The sequence below is a fragment of the Haliotis rubra genome, unplaced genomic scaffold, assembly GCF_003918875.1.
Source record: "Haliotis rubra isolate DU_JTF1 unplaced genomic scaffold, ASM391887v1 Scf335, whole genome shotgun sequence".
NCBI classification, from domain to species: Eukaryota; Metazoa; Mollusca; class Gastropoda; order Lepetellida; family Haliotidae; genus Haliotis; species Haliotis rubra.
In genome coordinates this window covers 784,174-806,293 of record NW_025767008.1, presented here as the reverse complement: position 1 = coordinate 806,293, position 22,120 = coordinate 784,174, and the positions used below count along the sequence as shown (strand labels likewise).

The window sequence follows — 22,120 nt, the reverse complement described above, 5'->3', positions numbered from 1 at the left end:
TTTATGTATTTGCACCCCCTAGAGTATATGTGATCTTTTGTTGGTTGTTTTACGCCGCACTCAGCAGTTTTCCAGCTATATGGCGGCGGACTGTAAATAATCGAATCTGGACCAGACAATCCAGTGATCAACAGCATGAGAATCGATGTACGCGATTGGAATACGATGACATGTGTCAACCAAGTCGGCGAGCCTGACCACCTGATCCATGGGTTGCTGAAGACAAATTCTAACCCGGATCGTAACGGGTGTATCACGATTGCGTCGTTGTCAAACACCAGTTTGGTGATCCACACCCAAACATTTACAGTCTCACAGTATCCACCTATGTCAGGGAATATACACCATACTGTTACATCATACAGCCGGAATACTGTTACCTGCGGTGTTCCGAAACAAACCAACCTGCATTGACGTCTTCTAGAATATGCACCCGATCCGAGTTTCCCGTGCATTGAATACTGAATGTACAAATTCCATTGATGACATGTTCAGATAGTTTATTTTGTCTTAAGTCCTTTCTCGCCAGACGTTTCTACAAGCTGTTTGACTCCGACAAGAACGACACGGTGGAAGTGTCAGAACTGGTATCTGCTGTCAGGCGTTTGAGTGTCGGACCATCGACAGAAAAACTGAAGTTCCTCTTTGAGGTTTACGATGAAAATGGTTAGAATTACTTCTCCGTTATCACAATTGTAAGTTTGATAAAACATATTCAAGCACTTGACACCTTCCTTACCTCTGCATGGGTTCGCATGTCAGGTTGCATGTGGAACGTTTTCTTTCAAAATGGCGGACGTGGATGTTTAACATTGACATTTTCTATATTATTCTACCATCTCGGTTCCGGTTCTTTCTTTTAGCTGACAGTTTAATCCACCTAATCTGACTTGTGCTATATCCACATAACGTATACACTTGGCTTCCTTCAAGGTGACGGTTATATCCACATAACGTATACAATGTCCTTCCTTCAGGGTGACGGTTATATCCACATCACGTATACACTGTTCTTCATTCAAGGTGACGGTTATATCCACATAACGTATACACTGTTCTTCCTTCAAGGTGATGGTTATATCCACATAACATATACACTGTTCTTCCTTCAAGGTGATGGTTATATCCACATAACGTATACACTGTCCTTCCTTCAGGGTGACGGTTATATCCACATATCGTATACACTGTCCTTCCTTCAAGGTAACGGTTATATCCACATAACGTATACACTGTTCTTCCTTCAAGGTGACGGTTATATCCACATGGTGTATACACTGTTTTTTCTTTAAGGTGACGGTTATATCGACATCGATGAGCTACGGACGGCGTTACGGTCGTGCATGGTGGAGAGTTCGGTGAAGCTGGGAGAGGAGGAACTAGAACTGTTGACTCAGGCATTGTTTGAGGACGCAGATGAAGACAACAGTGGACAGATTTCAATAGAGGAACTCGAATCTGCGATTGAAAGACAACCCGGGTTAAAAGAGAACCTGAGTTTCACGTGAGTGTAAATGAAAACATTTTCTAAACTATCGAATGAAATCCTATTTTTTCATAATTCTTCACGGGGACTATACTTTATATTTGTCCTATGCGTTGATTATCCTTTAAAGAACCTGTTTAAAACTAAACACATATTAGGATCTACACAAAAGGCCTCGTCATATTACGTACAGCGACAAATTACACGTTGCACTGAGTAATGTGAGTTAAGTTATAAACATTTTGAAAATGTACTTACTTGTGTGTATTTGTCGTTCAGTTCTCCAATTGCTTAGGTCGATGCTCACGCTGTTGATCACTGGATTGTCTGGCCCACACTCAATTTCTGACCGCCGTCGTATAGCTGGAATATTGCTTAAATAGCGCGACGCGAGGCGACAACAATCAAAGCAAAAGCAAAGCAAAGCAAAGCAAAGCAAAGCAAAGCAAAGCAAAGCAAAGCAAAGCAAAGCAAAGCAAAGCAAACAGTATTCACAGCATTCAGTATATGCTGCTGCTGATTTTATATTGACACAATGAGCTGAAAGTTAGACGATTCCAAACGTTTCCATGTTTGAAATGAATATTTGTTCTCGAACACCTGGTGTCATCACCAATTTCCAGTTCATCTAACTTTCACACCTATGTTTATCCGTTTACACCAAACAGAATTTTTGTCTGAGGATAGTAGGGGTGATGGAGTGGCCTAGTGGTTAAGGCGTTAGCTTGTCACGGCGAAGACCCGGGTTCGATTTTTCACATTGGCACAATGTGTGAAACCAATTTCTGGTGTCCCCCGCCGTGATATCGCTGGAATATTGCTAAAAGCGGCGTAAAACAAAACTCTCTCACTCACTCTGAGGATAGAGAAGACTGGTAGATCTCCACAGTATTACCGGTGTGCCACAATACGCTTTTCAAACGTATTGTACCGGTATATTGGGTGAAGAACATCTGTGAATTTTTTGTGATTATCTTTATGGCTTAAATTAAAATCTACACAGACTTTCATTAACAAGTGATGTTTTACATGTAGCTACATGCTTGTGGTAAGAGGCGAGTAACGGAATCGGGTGGTCACACTCGCTGACTTGGTTGACAAGTGTCATCGTATTCCAATTGCGTAGATCAATGCGCATGATGTTGATCACAGGATTGTCTGGTCCAGACTCGACTATTTATAGAACGCCGCCATATAGCTGGAATACTGCTGAGTGTGGCGTTAAATAAAAACCAACCAACCAGTAGATGTTGTGGACTTGATCTCCATGATATGGAATCAATGAACACAACCACACGTAAGAGCTCCTCACATCAACAAACACATTCTCTACATCAACAAACACATTCTCTACATCGACAAACACATTCTCTACATCGACAAACACATTCTCTACATCAACAAACACATTCTCTACATCGACAAACACATTCTCTACATCGACAAACACATTCTCTACATCGACAAACACATTCTCTACATCGACAAACACATTCTCTACATCAACAAACACATTCTCTACATCAACAAACACATTCTCTACATCAACAAACACATTCTCTACATCAACAAACACATTCTCTACATCAACAAACACATTCTCTACATCAACAAACACATTCTCTACATCAACAAACACATTCTCTACATCAACAAACACATTCTCTACATCAACAAACACATTCTCTACATCAACAAACACATTCTCTACATCAACAAACACATTCTCTACATCAACAAACACATTCTCTACATCGACGTACTGTATTTCATTAAACTTTTCCAAAACAGCGTGGAGCAATTCTTAAAGGCACCATCAAAGGAGAAGAAGTGTCCTTGTCTGCATTACTACTTCTCGAAGTCGTACTTCCTCAACAACCTCCGGAAGATAGCTTTCTTTGCCACCCTGATCCTCCTCAACTGCATCCTGTTTGCCGTGGGCTGCTGGAACTATCGCACATCCAACTGGTGCATCATAGTAGCCAGAGGATGCGGCCTCTGTCTCAACTTCGACTGCACCTTCATCGTTGTCCTCATGCTGCGGAAGTGCATTACCTGGCTGCGTGCGACGCCGGTTAGTCACGTGCTTCCGCTGGACCAACATATCATGTTCCACAAGTTGACAGGCATCTTGATAATGCTGTTTACAATTCTGCATACTGGAATGCATATCGGAAACGCAAGTAAGAAATATTATTATTCGGCAGATATAGATTTTAATTCCCAGTCTGCGTAACAGTGTTATGACTCTGAGTTGACTTATCACTTCATCAACATAAAAAAAAATTGCTTGAGCAAGAATACATGTCAGTGGTCTTGTCTGTCATTCACTGTATGAACGAAGGGGCCACAGTACTTGTGACATGGATGCTATGTAGGTGATAATATGCCTGTGTGTCCTGGAGGCGTGGTTCTTCGCCCATTTTTCAGTTACTCATTTGGTTTGCCGCAATGAATTTAGATTACAGTTGCTGGATTATTGTCGACAGCTTTAAACAACGTTCTCTTAATTCTCAAACCAGCAATATCACTTTCATTTAATTGACAAACTACATTGTGTATTTGAAAAATGATTGACCATATTTTGTGAATTATCTCTCAAATTTACACTACAGTCTTGGTAGCCGAGAGTCAGTTCAACCTCACCGTGCCTGCCTTCATCTTCACCACCGAGGCCAACATCGGCTGGGTGGCCGGCTTCGCTCCCCTCTCTGGCGTTCTGCTCGTCGTCGTCTTCGTCGTCATGTTCATCTGCTCCATGCCCTTCGTCAGGAGGAGTGGAAATTTCCAGGTAACTGAGAATAATCATAACGAAATATGTATGCATGCAGGCATACCCTCTGACCTGAATGCACCACTCTGGGATTTAAGCTTGTGTTATACATATGTGCATGAGTGATTAACCACAACAATATCTAGTTCTGTACCGGCACCGTTTTCTGCTGGTTGTCCTGTGTCATGTTGTTGCGACTGGCTGTCTATGGAGACCGTAAAAACTATACCACACTAGAGTGGATATTTTCAGAGACGTAAAATATAAAAATCTCAGTGACAATTCACAGTGAAAAAATCACTTGTGAGAGTGGAACACAAATTATCTTGTGCAGTCTACCGAAAGGCCAGTCGTCGAACGTATTATGGTTACATATTAACTGAAATGTTGGTCAACCAACCAAGCAACCAGCAAATCGCCTCACTGGTTCACTCTCTGTACAGGAGGGGTGGTTGGGTAGCCTAGCGGTTAAAGCGTCCGCTCGTCACGCCGAAGACCCGGGTTCGATTCCCCACATGGGTATAATGTGTGAAGCCCATTTCTGGTGTCCCCCGCCGTGATATAGCTGGAATATGGTTAAAAGTGGCGTAAAACTGAACTCACTCACTCACTCACTCACTCTGTACAGGTGTTCTACTGGACGCACATGCTGTACGTGATCTTCTGGATCTTGCTGATTCTACACGGGCGTCACTTCTGGAAATGGTTCTTAGTGCCCGGTGCCATGTTTATTCTGGAGAAACTGTTTAGGTCTAAAGTGATCAAGAGAATTAGATACGGCAAAACGTTTATTACGGAAGTCAACCTTCTGCCCTCAAAGGTAGGCCAAAGAATCTATCCAGAGTTGATAAAGCATATATTCAAACCTTCCACGGTGTGACAAGATTGATGCCTTCATCTTTTTCAATGGTGAACTTTTCCTTAATGTCGAGCATTATTCCAACACCTCCAGACTTGGTGCTTAGTTTCATAACTTTTGCTATTGAATCGATCATGCCCTTTTCATCAGCATTGATCATCATAATTATGACTCTTGCGCAAGGATACAACATGCAAGGATTCATTAAGGTTTTAAATAGGTCTTATGGTAGACATGAGGAGGACATTTCCAAACTGGACGCATAATGTCGAAGATGATATACATACGACACGCATTTTTGTACGTTATTTTGGCATACGGTATTGTTGGACAAAACAATTAGGTACAGAGGGCTCTTCCACAAAAGAAAATTGTAGCCCTGCAATAATCTTCCGTTAATGTTGCGACTACAAACGCGTTGTGGACTGCAGATGTGTCCGACTTGGTGACACGCGGTAACATACATTCATCCTCTGTGGTCTGAAATATCGCAGAGACTGGAAAACATGTTTTATTGAAATGATCCTTAACTTTCTCCAGGTGACCCATCTTGTGATCACAAAACCTTCCAATATGAAGTACCGACCTGGAGACTACGTGTTCCTGCAGATTCCAGACATTGCTAAGCATGAGTGGCATCCCTTCACCATCAGCAGCGCCCCGGAAATGGGAGGTAAGTTTCCCCTTGAACGCGCCCCGGAAATGGGAAGTAAGTTACCCCTTGAACGCGCCCCGGAAATGGGAGGTAAGTTTCCCCTTGAACGCGCCCCGGAAATGGGAGGTAGGATTCCCCGTGAACGCACCCCGGAAATGGGAGGTAGGTTTCCCCTTGAACGCACCCCGGAAATGGGAGGTAGGTTTCCCTTGAAATGCCCCGAAATGAGGTAAGTTTCCCCTTGAACGCGCCCCGGAAATGGGAGGTAGGTTTCCCCTTGAACGCGCCCCGGAAATGGGAGGTAAGTTTCCCCTTGAACGCGCCCCGGAAATGGGAGGTAAGTTTCCCCTTGAACGCGCCCCGGAAATGGGAGGTAAGTTTCCCCTTGAACGCGCCCCGGAAATGGGAGGTAGGTTTCCCCATGAACGTGCCCGGAAATGGCGGAGGTAAGTTTCCCCTTGAACGTGCCCCGGAAATGGGAGGTAGGTTTCCCCTGAACGTTTCCCCTTGAAATGGGAGGTAAGTTACCCCTGAAAATGGGAGGTAAGTTTCCCCTTGAACGCGCCCCGGAAATGGGAGGTAGGTTTCCCCTTGAACGCACCCCGGAAATGGGAGGTAAGTTTCCCCTTGAACGCGCCCCGGAAATGGGAGGTAAGTTATCCCTTGAACGCGCCCCGGAAATGGGAGGTAGTTTTCCCTGGAACGCGCCCCGGAAATGGGAGGTAAGTTTCCCCTTGAACGCACCCCGGAAATGGGAGGTAGGATTCCCCTTGAACGCGCTCCGGAAATGGGAGGTAAGTTTCCCCTTGAAACTTACCTACAAAGTAAGCCCTCCACTGAAAATCTCCGACTCGGAAGGTACGCCTTCCTATATAGCGTACACGGAAGTTACTCATACCCATATAGCGCAACTGGAATGAAGGTTTCACCTCGAACACCTGAGCTGGAAAGCAGGTATCCATATGGCACAACACGCCTTGACTTGAAGGTAATAAAGTCTCACCATAACGCAGCCCCCAACATTTAAAGCAAGTTTTCCCATACAACGGCACCGAACAGGAAGTTAGGTGTTTCGATAAACTGGTCTGGAAGGTAGGTCCTTCCAATAAAACGGCCACCATCTGGAAGGTAGGTCTTACAATAAAACGGCCACCATCGGGAAGGTTGATCCTTCCAATAAAACGGCCACCATCTGGAAGGTTGGTCCTTACAATAAAACGGACACCATCAATAGGTCTTCCAATAAAACGGCCACCATCTGGAAGGTAGTTCCTTCCAATAAAACGGCCACCATCTGGAAGGTAGGTCCTCACAATAAAAAGGCCACGAACTGGAAGGTATGTCTTCCAATTAAACGGCCATCATCTGAAAGGTAGGTCTTCCAGTAATATAAGAGTGTGACTTGAAGCAACAAAAAAACATGACACCCTGCCATGACCACATGTGCGTGTGTTGACAAGTAGAAAGATAGTGACTTCTTACAAATGCCACTCACAATATGCATTTTGAGATTCTTGGATTTATGTGATTCCGGTTACAAGTGAGTGAGTGAGTTGGGTTTTACGCCGCTTTTAACAATATCCCAGCAATATTACGGTGGGGAAACACCAGAAATGGGCTTCACACATTGCACCCATGTGGGGAATCGAACCCGGGTATTCAGTGTGACGAATAATGCTTTAACCACTAGGCTACCCCACCGTCCCCTGGCTACAAGTGACGTGCCGACATCAAACTTTGGATAATCCCGTAAATATGAAACACATTCTGTGCAATGTCTCTTTCTTAACATTGTGTCATTTCTGTGCAGACAAAATATGGCTTCATGTGAGATCGGCCGGACATTGGACCAATAGTCTCTACGAATATTTCTACAACAATGACCAAAGCCAGAACCAGAGTCAGCAAAAAAGTTATGTAAATGAAGGTATGCACAGCCTTTTTTCTTTACAGAATTGTGACGTATTTATTCTGCACTGATCAGTCAGTCAGGTGTACATGTATTATATCCCGTTATAACATCTATGCGTGAAGCATATATAGCTAGTATTAACATCCCGTTATAACATGTATGCGTGAAGCATATATAGCTTGTATTAACATCCCGTTATATAACTTGTATTTACATCCCATTATAACATTTATTTCGCACGTGGTCAACGTATGGGTAGTTGCATACTGATTTCGTATCGCGTTGACCTGTTTCGTAACGATTCTAACGATTTGATTGGATAATCGATAACCTCTCATTTAGGTCACGTTGTGACGGAACTACTTCTTCATTCATAACAGACACGTGAATTCATTCATTCTACAACTTATATGCATTGTGGGAATGCAAACATTGCGAACGTTGCCGTATCGCTGTCTAATTTTGAGACGAACTGCGACATTATATCCGTCGAAAAATATAAACGCAAAGTTTCCACCAGCGATGTTAGCCGAGTGCAGCAACTGCAAACAAAGAAACGGGATGCTACGGAGTAGTTTAATGTAGGAGGCTGTACGAGGCGATGACAACTGACATGCATCGTGATGCCGGTTACCCCCTAAGCGGGAGACGAGCAATTCGTAGTGACGTCATTACAGTGTGACGTCATGCAAAAAGTGTACTACAGAACAAATTCTTCCGCAACCTCTTTATGAAACCGGTTTCGGTTTGAAACCATAAGCTATTTTGTCAATTTAATGGATGTAAGACGTGGGTAATATTTAAAATACCACACCCGGTCTCATAACATACGAATTATACGAAACTCGTGACTTTCCTATGGTTTCTGACCTTGCTTTCGCCCGGTCAGATACCATAGGAGGGACACTCGTTCGTATATGTAATGAGACCTCGCGCAGTATTCTCTATGCATGGGTGAAGCATATATAGCTTGGATTAACATCCAATAATAACATGTATGTGTGAAGTATATATAGCTTGTAATAACATCAGTTATAACATGCATATGTGAAGCAGACAAGTATATAGCTTGTATTAACATCCAGTTGTAACATATATGTGTGAAGCATATATAGCTTGTATTAACATCCAGTTGTAACATATATGTGTGAAGCATATATAGCTTGTATTAACATCCAGTTGTAACATATATGTGTGAAGCATATATGAATTAACATCCAGTTGTAACAACATCCAGCATATATGTGTGAAGCATATATGTATTAACATCCAGTTGTAACATATATGTGTGGACATATATGTGTGAAGCATATATAGCTTATGTATTAACATCCAGTTGTAACATATATGTGTGAAGCATATATAGCTTGTAATAACATCAGTTATAACAGCCATATGTGAAGCATATGTAGCTTCTATTAACATCCAGTTGTAACATATATGTGTGAAGCATATATAACTTGTATTAACATCCAGTTGTAACATATATGTGTGAAGCATATATAGCTTGTATTAACATCCAGTTATAACATGTATGTGTGCAGCATATATAGCTTGTATTAACATCCAGTTGTAACATATATGTGTGAAGCATATATAGCTTGTATTAACATCCAGTTATAACATATATGTGTGAAGCATATATAGCTTGTATTAACATCCAGTTGTAACATATATGTGTGCAGCATATGTAGCTTGTATTAACATCCAGTTGTAACATATATGTGTGAAGCATATATAGCTTGTATTAACATCCAGTTGTAACATATATGTGTGAAGCATATATAGCTTGTATTAACATCCAGTTGTAACATGTATGTGAAGCATATATAGCATATATCCAGCTTGTATTAACATCCAGTTGTAACATATATGTGTGAAGCATATATAGCTTGTATTAACATCCAGTTGTAACATATATGTGTGAAGCATATATAGCTTGTATTAACATCCAGTTATAACATACATGTGTGCAGTATATATAGCTTGTATTAACATCCAGTTATAACAGGCATTAACGAAGCATATATAGCTTGTATTAACATCCAGTTGTAACATATATGTGTGCAGCACATATAGCTTGTATTAACATCCAGTTATAACAGGCATGTGCTAAGCATATATAGCTTGTATTAACATCCAGTTGTAACATATATGTGTGAAGCATATATAGCTTGCATTGACATCCAGTTGTAACATATATGTGTGAAGCATATATAGCTTTTATTAATATCCAGTTGTAACATATATGTGTGAAGCATACATAGCTTGTATTAACATCCAGTTGTAACATATATGTGAAGCATATATAGCTTGTATTAACATCCAGTTATAACATATATGTGTGAAGCATATATAGTTTGTATTAACATCCAGTTGTAACATATATGTGTGAAGCATATATAGCTTGTATTAACATCCAGTTGTAACATATATGTTTGAAGCATATATAGCTTGTATTAACATCCAGTTATAACAGGCATATGTGAAGCATACATAGCTTGTATTAACATCCAGTTGTAACATATATGTGTGAAGCATATAGCTTGTATTAACATCCAGTTGTAACATATATGTGTGAAGCATATATAGCTTGTATTAACATCCAGTTGTAACATATATGTGTGAAGCATATATAGCTTGTAATAACATCAGTTATAACAGGCATATGTGAAGCATATGTAGCTTCTATTAACATCCAGTTGTAACATATATGTGTGAAGCATATATAACTTGTATTAACATCCAGTTGTAACATATATGTGTGAAGCATATATAGCTTGTATTAACATCCATATTATAACATCCAGTTGTAACATATATGTGCAGCATATATAGCTTGTATAAACAGATAGTTGTAACATATATATATGTGTGAAGCATATATAGCTTGTATTAACATCCAATTATAACATATATGTTGTATTAACATCCAGTATATGTGAAGCATATATAGCTTGTATTAACATCCAGTTATAACATATATGTGTGCAGCATATGTAGCTTGTATTAACATCCAGTTGTAACATATATGTGTGAAGCATATATAACTTGTATTAACATCCAGTTGTAACATATATGTGTGAAGCATATATAACTTGTATTAACATCCAATTATAACATGTATGTGTGCAGCATATATAGCTTGTGTAAACATCCAGTTGTAACATATATGTGTGAAGCATATATAGCTTGTATTAACATCCAGTTGTAACATATATGTGTGAAGCATATATAGCTTGTATTAACATCCAGTTATAACATACATGTGTGCAGTATATATAGCTTGTATTAACATCCAGTTATAACAGGCATCCAGTTGTAACATATATGTGAAGCATATATAGCTTGAATTAACATCCAGTTGTAACATATATGTGTGCAGCACATATAGCTTGTATTAACACCCAGTTATAACAGGCATGTGCTAAGCATATATAGCTTGTATTAAGATACAGTTGTAACATGTATGTGTGAAGCATATATAGCTTGTATTGACATCCAGTTGTAACATATATGTGTGAAGCATATATAGCTTTTATTAACATCCAGTTGTAACATATATGTGTGAAGCATATATAGCTTGTATTAACATCCAGTTGTAACATATATGTGAAGCATATATAGCTTGTATTAACATCCAGTTGTAACATATATGTGTGAAGCATATATAGCTTGTATTAACATCCAGTTGTAACATATATGTGTGCAACATATGTATCTTGTATTAACATCCAGTTATAACAGGCATATGCGAAGCATATATAGCTTGTATTAAGATCCAGTTGTAACATGTATGTGTGAAGCATATATAGCTTGTGTTAACATCCAGTTGTAACATATATGTGTGAAGCATATATAGCTTGTATTAACATCCAGTTATAACATATATGTGTGAAGCATATATAGCTTGTATTAACATCCAGTTGTAACATATATGTGTGCAGCATATATAGCTTCTATTAACATCAAGTTATAACAGGCATATGTGAAGCATATATAGCTTGTATTAACATCCAGTTGTAACATATATGTGTGAAGCATATATAGCTTGTATTAACATCCAGTTGTAACATATATGTGTGAAGCATATATAGCTTGTATTAACATCCAGTTAAAACGTGTATGTGTGAAGCATATATAGCTTGTATTAACATCCAGATATAACATGTATGTGTGAAGCATATATACGTGAAATACCTTTCAGTTATAACAGGCATGTGTCGAGCATATATAGCTTATATTAACATCCAGTTATAACATGCACGTGTGAGTAATTTTTAGTTTGTAATGTCATCCAGTTATAACACGTATGTTTTAAGCGTATATAACGTGTAATAACACCCAGTTGTACCATTCATGTGCTAAGCATATATATTAACATCCAGTTATAACACGTATGTGTGAAGGAGATATAGATTCTAATGACATTCAGTTATACTATGTGTATGTGAAGCATATCTACATGAAATAACTTACAGTTATAACAGTCATGTGTGAAGAATATATAGATTGTAATATTATCCAGTTATAACATGTGTGAAACATTTAAAGCGTGTATTGTCATCACATAATACGAAGCATGTGTACAGTTTATATGTTATGTATAGTCAACTCAATACACACAAGTGTGAAGAGTGGCCATGTCAGTATATTCAACACCCATGTAACTTTGGTATGTCGTAATACAGTTCCGTGGTGTGATGTTGCAGGGTATGAAGAGAGTCCGGTCCACTTACAGAGTTACAAGTCAGTGGTTGTCGACGTGAAGCCAACAAGAAGACCGCCTCGTGCCCGGCTAGAAAAGAAACCTGGAACACTATTGAAGGTAGTGCGCCTAGTGGCTGCAAGAGTTGTATGCTCCCCAGGGAGTTGAGATTAACAATACGATGTGCCGTTGAGATTGACATCAAGTGAACGAGGGAAAAACAAAGCGCCTTTAAGCAGCTGAGCTGAGCTGGATATCGGCGCTATACAAATGTTATGTATGTATGTATGTGTGTGTGTGTGTGTGTGTGTGTGTGTGTGTGTGTGTGTGTGTGTGTGTGTGTGTGTGTGTGTGTGTGTGTGTGTGTGTGTGTGTGTGTGTGTATGTATGTATGTATGTATGTATGTATGTATGTATGTATGTATGTATGTATGTATGTATGTATGTATGTATGTATGTATGTATGTATGTATGTATGTATGTATGTATGTATGTATGTATGTATGTATGTATGTATGTATATTTATTTATAAGAGGTCCGCTGTTTGTTTGCAATCGAAATAGAGCCATATAAACCTGCGAGTGATTGTTTGAACCGACACAAATGCTGTCGTAGACGTTGACACAAACAATAGGTACCTGGCAGTTGTTCTGAGTCCACATGAGCAACTGCAGCCACGCGTAGAACATCTTTCATTTTTCCCTTGAACCAAATTTAAACTGTATCAAATGTATTCACTACTGCTGTGTGAAACACCGGATTGTCACGGAAATCACTTGTAGGCTGTTTCTCACAGGAGGTGAGAAGTGTGGGGTTTTTTTCAAATAAAAAGTGACATCTTAAGACCTTTCTGACAAAGAGCTTGACGTATAAGCATTAGTGATTCTAAGTTCTTACTTCTTCCTTGTAACACATTTCTGTTGTATTTCATGTCCTGGAATGCGGAACGTAATTCAGAATCTACTGTCTGGAGATATGATAAAATCATTTATAAATCCTTCTGTGCATATTATAGATGTGTTTTCTAAATGTCGACGGAGTGTTTTCGACAAGGTGAACGAATCATCTTATTTCCTTTCTCATCTGTTTCCAGTCAAGGAGTTCGATGTTCCTCCACGGAAAGATACACAGACCAGTACAAGTGCAGGTTGGTAGAGACAGACGCATATAAACATAATTATGCAGTCGTCCTCAAAGATAGGCGGATGCGAGCATCGAGATTGTTATCCGACACATAGGACAAGGCATTAGAGACACATACAGGTGAGCTTAGAGACGCATACAGGTGAGCTTAAAGACACACACATGTGGGCATAGAGACACACACAGGCGGGCTTAGACACGCATACATGTGGGCTTACAGACACTTATAGGTGAGCTTAGAGACACATACAGGTGAGCTTAGAGACACATACAGGTGAGATTAGAGACACATACATGCGGGCATAGAGACACACACATGCGGGCTTAGAGACACACACAGGCGAGCTTAGAGATGCACACGTGTGAGTTTAGTGACACACACAAGCGGGCTTAGATACACAATCATATAGACGATTTATCCTGGAGAAAGTTAATTTTGGAGAAGGTTATACAGTAATGCGGCCTTTGCTAGATGGGCTGATGGACACAGTGACAGTGCGAAAGGACTGGCACGTGTTATTGAGAAATATTACTCAAGCCAGGGGGCAGTTGTCCGGGGGGGCAGTTAGCCTAGACCCGACACACCTACGAATCGACCTAAGAGACATATGTACATGGGACTTAAGATTAAACTGTAAATTAGGGGCAAGTAGGTCACGGCCCTTCGCGAGACCTTCGTACTTCCGGTGACAAACAACGTTTCATACCTGAATGGTCTCATGGTTGTCAGGTGACAGTAAGAAACAGATAATCCTTGCAGGAATGACACATTCCCGATCTAACCATCCCCAATATAAGCCAACTATTACGACTGTGAACAGCTGTGGTAGCCAAGCGTGGATATACACTTGGTCCGGTATAGGAAAGTCATATTTGGCGGCCACGCACTTTGGAACCAGAACTGGTTCTTCAATATACGCTTGTGATCGGAAATCTGGTACCGGAAGTAAACTGGGCCCCGTCTCGCAGATCGCAACTTGGCGCGCGCATAGAGAGCCGCGAACCAGCTTAGTACCGGAAGTAGCACCTCGCGAGACTTACAGTCCCTATTCATGGACAGAACCAACTCCTTGAAAAAATATGAACATTGAATATTGACAAAAAGCAATTACTGCTTTAGCTTTACACTTGACACTCGATCGAAGGGAGCTGTCTCTCAGTGCCTCAGTGCTGGCGACGGACCGATAAAATAACAATGATCTCTGAAGACTTAAACGTCTATCTCTTGCAGTGTTTCGTCGACGGACCTTATGGTACATCGTCCAGGGCAATGTTTGAAACAGAGCACGCTGTTCTGATTTGCTCTGGTATCGGCGTGACACCCTACGCCTCCATCCTACAGAGCATCATGCACAGGTTCAAGGCCTACAAGCGACGCTGCCCCAGTTGTACCCACGTCTGGTATGATGAAGTGCCACATCACGTCATGAAACTCAAAAAGGTCAGTACATGCCTGATGGGGAGGTTCTTGGTGAGTTTCTTGTCTTAGACAAGGTCAGTACATGCCTGATGGGGAGGTTCTTGGTGAGGTTCTTGTCTTATACAAGGTCAGTACAGCCTGATGGGGAGGTTCTTGGTGAGGTTCTTGTCTTATACAAGGTCAGGTTCTTGGTGAGGTTCTTGTCTTAGACAAGGTCAGTACATGCCTGATGGGGAGGTTCTTGGTGAGGTTCTTGTCTTATACAAGGTCAGTACAGCCTGATGGGGAGGTTCTTGGTGAGGTTCTTGTCTCAGACAAGGTCAGTACAGCCTGGAACATATTATGTTCAGATTTACTTTTAGTTGCAGTAGAAGACTTGGTCATGGTGGAATGTCCCATTGAAGGAATAACAGTGTCCCCATAGTTTCAAACACAAGCTCCTTGTAAGATAAAGCACATAATACCAGTTTTTGCTCATGCTTTCTGCCACTGGATATAATTAACAGTTCGACACTGGTTCCTATCATCTACGTTGATCTCACACGCCATGTAAACTTCTTCTCCTTTAAGGTCGACTTCATCTGGATCAACCGCGACCAGAAATGCTTCGAGTGGTTCGTCAGCCTCCTCACTCAGTTGGAACTGGAACAGACTATGGAAGGCGGGCTGGGCAACTTCATCGAGATGCACATGTACATGACTGCAGCACTTAACAAGACGGACCTGAAAGGAATTGGTTTACAGATGGCCCTGGGACCTCATCCATAAGAAACAAGACAAGGACCTGCTGACGGGATTGAAGACCCGCACACAGCCAGGGAGGCCAAACTTTAGAAAGGTAGTGAGACGTTTTAAGCCTGTGTATCGCTTTATGTTCTATTGGAAGGAAACGTATGACCTTGACCCCACGCCACTATTCTTTTCTCTTGTTTGGAAGACGAAGCGCTAAAATGGGATATTTTTGGATTAATGCCGCATTGCAGAGAATTTCAGTGATATGACATCCTGTCACAATACCATCTCAACAGCGTACGTTCATTTGAACCAAAAAAGGACGCCACCTATGCATGCATCCACTGGATGACATAGAGATACCTGTGAGTTGGAAACCTGTTTGATATATTTGTTATCAAGAATAGGTGTGGGATCGAATTCCAGGTCCGATACCGATTACTCCATGGTGTCAAAACTAACGTCAAACTAGGAGGACATATTTGCACTAGTAAATATGTATATGTAAATTTGATGAGTAAGAAAGAAGGAAGCTGTATTACGTCAATCGTGAACGATGTATTATGTATCATAAGTCACACGAACTTGGATATGTCGAAAGGACTACTGATACGAAGTTAAATCAGTACCCCTTCGTATTCTTTCTTTATTCAATTATTTTCGGCTGTGGCGCACCTTTGATAAGTACGAATTATCTATGAGTGAGTGAGCAAGTAAAGTATTGGTCCATGGTACTCATTGTGTCCCGATTGTTTGGTTGTTTATTTGTCGTTTTACGCCGCACTCAGCAATATTCCAGCTATATGGCGGCGGTCTGTAAATAATCTGTCTGGACCAGACAATCCAGTGAACAACTGCATGAACATCCATCTAAGCAACTGGGATACGATGACATAGATGTATATCAACAAAGTCAGCGAGCCTAACCACCCGATCCTGTTAGTCGCCTCTTACGAAAAGTATGGGTTACTGAAGATGAATTCTAACCCGGATCTTCATGGGGGAGACAAGCATGAGTTACCGAAGATCAATTCTAACCTGGATCCTCAAGGGTACGGTTGTGTTAGACTTCGGATAACTACGAATTAGTTATGAGGTCTCTGCAACTTCGACACAACCGCGTATAATGCATCGAGTTAAGGGTAAAGTGGTGTGAATGTGTTAACTGGCCAAAGCGCCAGGCTAGTGATCCAGCGAGCTAAGGTGACGGGATCGAGCCCACCTGTGACCGGGTGTAAAAACCTTGGAGGCAACTTTGTATGCAGACTCTTTCAGTGTTGTCACAACCCCTAGTGTACAGTACACAACCCTGCGCACTTAAAAGAACCCACGAATCCGTTGGTATATGACCAGATGGTGGCCACATGAATACGTGCAAACACCTAGTTGCGGGTACAGCAACGTGCCGTAAACTTGGACAAAGTACTGTGACTATGTGCCCAAGTCCACCCAGCTGTGTATGGGTACCTCGTAAGGATGAGAATGCCACAATAACTCGGTGCGCCTAGTGGCTGCAAGAGCTGTATGATCCCCAGGGAGTTGATATTGACAATAAGATATGCCGTTGAGATTGACATCCAATGAACGAGGAAATAAAAAAAGCGCCTTTGAGCAGCTGAGCTGGATATCGGCGCTATACAAATGTATGTATGTATGTATGTATGTATGTATGTATGTATGTATGTATGTATGTATGTATGTATGTATGTATGTATGTATGTATGTATGTATGTATGTATGTATGTATGTATGTATGTATGTATGTATGTATGTGTGTGTGTGTGTATGTATGTATGTATGTATGTATGTATGTATGTATGTATGTATGTATGTGTATGTATGTGTGTGTATATGTATGTATGTATGTATGTATGCATGTATGTATGTGTGTATATGTATGTGTATGTATGTATGCATGTATGTATGTGTGTGTATATGTATGTGTGTGTATATGTATGTGTGTGTGTATGTATGTATGTATGTATGTATGTATGTATGTATGTCTGTCTGTCTGTCTGTCTGTCTGTCTGCCTGCATGCATGTCTGCATGTCTGTATGTCTGTATGCATGTATAACTATGGCTGAAATGGTACCTGTCAGATTTCGCCCCTTACATAGTTGCTTGACATTTGTCCAGAAATATAATAAAAAAGTTCACAAAGAGATGGCGTCACTTGTACACACAGTGTCTTCATTGACATACAAACTCAAGATATGGTTTCAAATGATAGACGTATAATATTCCCAGAAATTATTGAGAAAGCTGCTTCGGCAAATATCTAATACATGTATATAAACCATTGAAGGTTTACTTAAAGGAATATGTTGAGATATGATTCTCTTACAGTCTAAGTGTCTTTGAAGCAATTTGTGATACCTCCTTGCCCAGCAATACACGACTGAATTGGCCTAGGTACACTACTGATCAAAGTTTATAGGAAATCGCGTGACAGCGTATCCCGATATTCGACCACTTCTTTCTTCATATCCTCAAGTCATTTTTGGTTTATTCTGTCCTTCATTAGTCCCCACACATTCTCAATAGTGTTAAGACCTGGGCTGTAGCTAAGCCAGTCTAAAACTTGAACAGTTTCGTTCGACAACCACTGAATTGTGTAGCCCGCAGTGTGTTTGGGTCGTTATCATACTGGAAAATCCAATTATCTTCATACAGTGTTCGGAGCGTTGGAAGAAGGCGATCATTTAAGATGTAAACATATCGTTCCTTCATTCACATTTCCAGAGAAAATACACAACGGCGTCACTTCACGTGATGATATCCCATCCCACATGTGAAATTTCGGGCTGTGTTTTGGGCGTTGGTAGATAGGTTTCACGGTATCATTTCTCCAAATTTTCACACAGGCCAGCCAGAACTTTCATCAGAAAAGAAAACATGATCCTGTTATCATTGTGAGCCTTACATCTGTTTAAACGTCTTTCTTCTTGTGCATCTTACATCAATGGTGAGGGAATTCCGCGCTTTGTCACCCAGTTAAGTTCTTGTCTAAAGGTTTCAGTACATACCCGAGGGCTGCCTCTATTATTCGTCTCATCTCTGATATTCCGAACGCATTTCGATTTTCCCCTACTCACAATCTGACCAAGTAGCTGGCAATCCGTAGAACTGAACTTCCTTCGGCCTCCCTGCCCCTGTCCTGTGCTAAATCCCAACGCCTGACTAAATATTCTTCAAAGTTCTGTATAGTGTAGACAGAGGAATGTCATGTCTACTAGCTAACTCTTTTGCATTATTCAAACCTCTTTCAAAATCATCTTGAACCAGCTTTCTTTTCTCTTCTGCTGTAAATCAGCCATGCATGTCAACAAAGGAAGCCGTCTGCTACACCAGGGGCGATAACTCTTGCTGTAGTAAGGTTCTTCTTTGATGAGCATTTTGCAGCATAGTAAGGTTCATTCTTAAGCCTACAAGAGTTTCCTCCCCTATTTAGAACCTTACTACATAATGTAACACCTAGTTTAAAATTATATTATCAGTATAAGGAAACAAAGATTTTCTGGGGAAACTGTATGTTTAGAAGCATTTTCATATAAGATAAATAGTACCAGACATAGTTTCGCGTAGTAATCTCTAGGTATCAATGGAGACATTACATATTCATATTCACTGCATTTTCTGTTGTTTTGTACTATTTTCAGCTCTTCGGCGAAATCTCTGCACAAAACAAGGGTCACGTGACAGTGTTCTTCTGTGGAAGTCCTCTGCTGGGAAAGACGGTCAAACAACATTGCAAAACATTTGGATTCAGTTTCTCCAAAGAAAACTTCTAATTGCAGCATATTCGTGATCTTGTTGAGGTACTGTTGACATTCGTGATCATGTTGAGGTACTGTTGACATTCGTGATCTTGTTGAGGTACTGTTGACATTCGTGATCTTGTTGAGGTACGGTTGACATTCGTGATCTTGTTGAGGTACTGTTGACATTCGTGATCTTGTTGAGGTACTGTTGACATTCGTGATCTTGTTGAGGTACTGTTGACATTCGTGATCTTGTTGAGGTACTGTTGACATTCGTGATCTTGTTGAGGTACGGTTGACATTCGTGATCTTGTTGAGGTACTGTTGACATTCTGTTGACATTCGTGATCTTGTTGAGGTACAGTTGACATTCGTGATCTTGTTGAGGTACCATTGCTGACATTCGTGATCTTGTTGAGGTACTGTTGACATTCGTGATCTTGTTGAGGTACTGTTGACGTTCGTGATATTGTTGAGGTACGGTTGACATTCGTGATCTTGTTGAGGTATTGTTGACATTCGTGATCTTGTTGAGGTACGGTTGACATTCGTGATCTTGTTGAGGTACGGTTGACATTCGTGATCTTGTTGAGGTACGGTTGACATTCGTGATCTTGTTGAGGTACGGTTGACATTCGTGATCTTGTTGAGGTACGGTTGACATTCGTGATCTTGTTGAGGTACGTTGACATTCGTGATCTTGTTGAGGTACGGCTTGACATCTCGTGATCTTGTTGAGGTACGGTTGACATTCGTGATCTTGTTGAGGTACGGTTGACATTCGTGATCTTGTTGAGGCACGGTTGACATTCGTGATCTTGTTGAGTACTGTTGACATTCGTGATCTTGTTGAGGTACTGTTGACATTCGTGATCTTGTTGAGGTACGGTTGACATTCATGATCTTGTTGAGGTACGGTTGACATTCGTGATCTTGTTGAGGTACGGTTGACATTCGTGATCTTGTTGAGGTACGGTTGACATTCGTGATCTTGTTGAGGTACTGTTGACATTCGTGATCTTGTTGAGGTACTGTTGACATTCGTGATCTTGTTGAGGTACGGTTGACATTCGTGATCTTGTTGAGGTACGGTTGACATTCGTGATCTTGTTGAGGTACTGTTGACATTCGTGATCTTGTTGAGGTACGGTTGACATTCGTGATCTTGTTGAGGTACGGTTGACATTCGATGGTTATCGAACGCGTTGCTATCAGCTCGCTGCGGTACAGTTCGGCAGATGTGCAAAATATGCTGACTCATTGTGTGCTGCTTTGTTTTATTTGCATTTTAGAAGTTGGTGACTAATAAGAAAGTAAGATATTTTATGGATAACAACTTTTTAATCATAGCCTCCTACCGTTGTCAAGTGGTTGCTGCGTTCTTACCACTTGGTGACTAATAAGAAAGTAAGATATTTTATGGATAACAACTTTTTAATCATAGCCTCCTACCGTTGTCAAGTGGTTGCTGCGTTCTTACCACTAGGCATTATTATTGTTGTCAGTTCCCTTGATTCATACCTGATTTCCCCTGTTTACAATCTATTCGCCCGAAACAGTGTTCGAGAGGGTCCAACCGTCCTGAATGTATCCATGTGGGGAATCGAACCCGGCCCTTCGGTTTGACGAGCGGACGCTTTAATCACTAGGCTTCCCCACCGCCCCTTGCTGTTCTCTGAGAGCTGACTCCCCCATTGCATACAGGGAAATGGAAATTAATGTTATGACACCAGGTGTTCTCCATAACAATAATATAAACCGCAAATGTCCACACACGTATGAATGTCCAGTGCGCTGAAAAGAATAGAGTAAAAGGAGTCCTTCATAGGCACAGTGAAAAAGGTGGGCTTTAACTTTCACTTGAAGGTTGAGAGAGATTCACAGAATTTGATTTCTGAAGGTGTGTTCCAAAGAGTTGGTGCAACATAGGAGAAATCCCTTTCCCCACAAGAGTTCAGGGAGATATTCTGGAGCTTGGTTGTGGAGACAATTGAAAGATTGGATAGGCTCACTTTTCGCGAACACCTGGCATCATAACTATTTCATAGTGAATAATATACACATGTTCTGTCATCACCGTATCACATGATGCCAGTCACTGGATTGTCTGGTCCACACTCGACTGTGCTTTTGACGAAAACAATCAATCACATACTCATTATATAATTATAATTTAATTGTACAGTCAACTCTGCCTATAATATTCTCGTGATATAGTCGGAATAAAACAATAGCCACTATTATAGCTGCTGCTGATGATGATGGTTATGTTTATGGAAAGAGTTTCGTTGTTTGTGTTTAGTTCTTGTTCATATATCTCACTAGCGAACTTTCGTGTAATACGACACATTGTCATAATGAAGTGAACACAAATGACTTTTGTACTGACGTTCAAGAGAAAGTACACACCTGGTGCTTTTGAAGTTTTTGAAAGGCATTTAGAAGTTGGACGAACATGAATACATGACACTTTTATGGATAACAACTTCTTTTTATTCTTTACACGACGTTTCAGAGCTAATTCTTGCTCCTTCATCAGGTGAACGATGAATAGCCTGATGAAGGAGCAAGAATTAGCTCCGAAACGTCGTGTAAAGAATAAAAAGAAGTTATTATCCATAAAAGTGACTGATGCTTTTGGATTACTTTCCAAACAGCGACGTAAATGT

At 40.7% G+C, this 22,120-nt stretch overlaps 1 pseudogene; it reads left to right on the top strand.

Moving 5' to 3' along the window:
- LOC124284374 overlaps positions 1 to 21,842 on the top strand; it is a 39,238-nt pseudogene extending 17,396 nt beyond the window's left edge.
- The last annotated feature ends 278 nt before the right edge of the window (positions 21,843 to 22,120 follow it).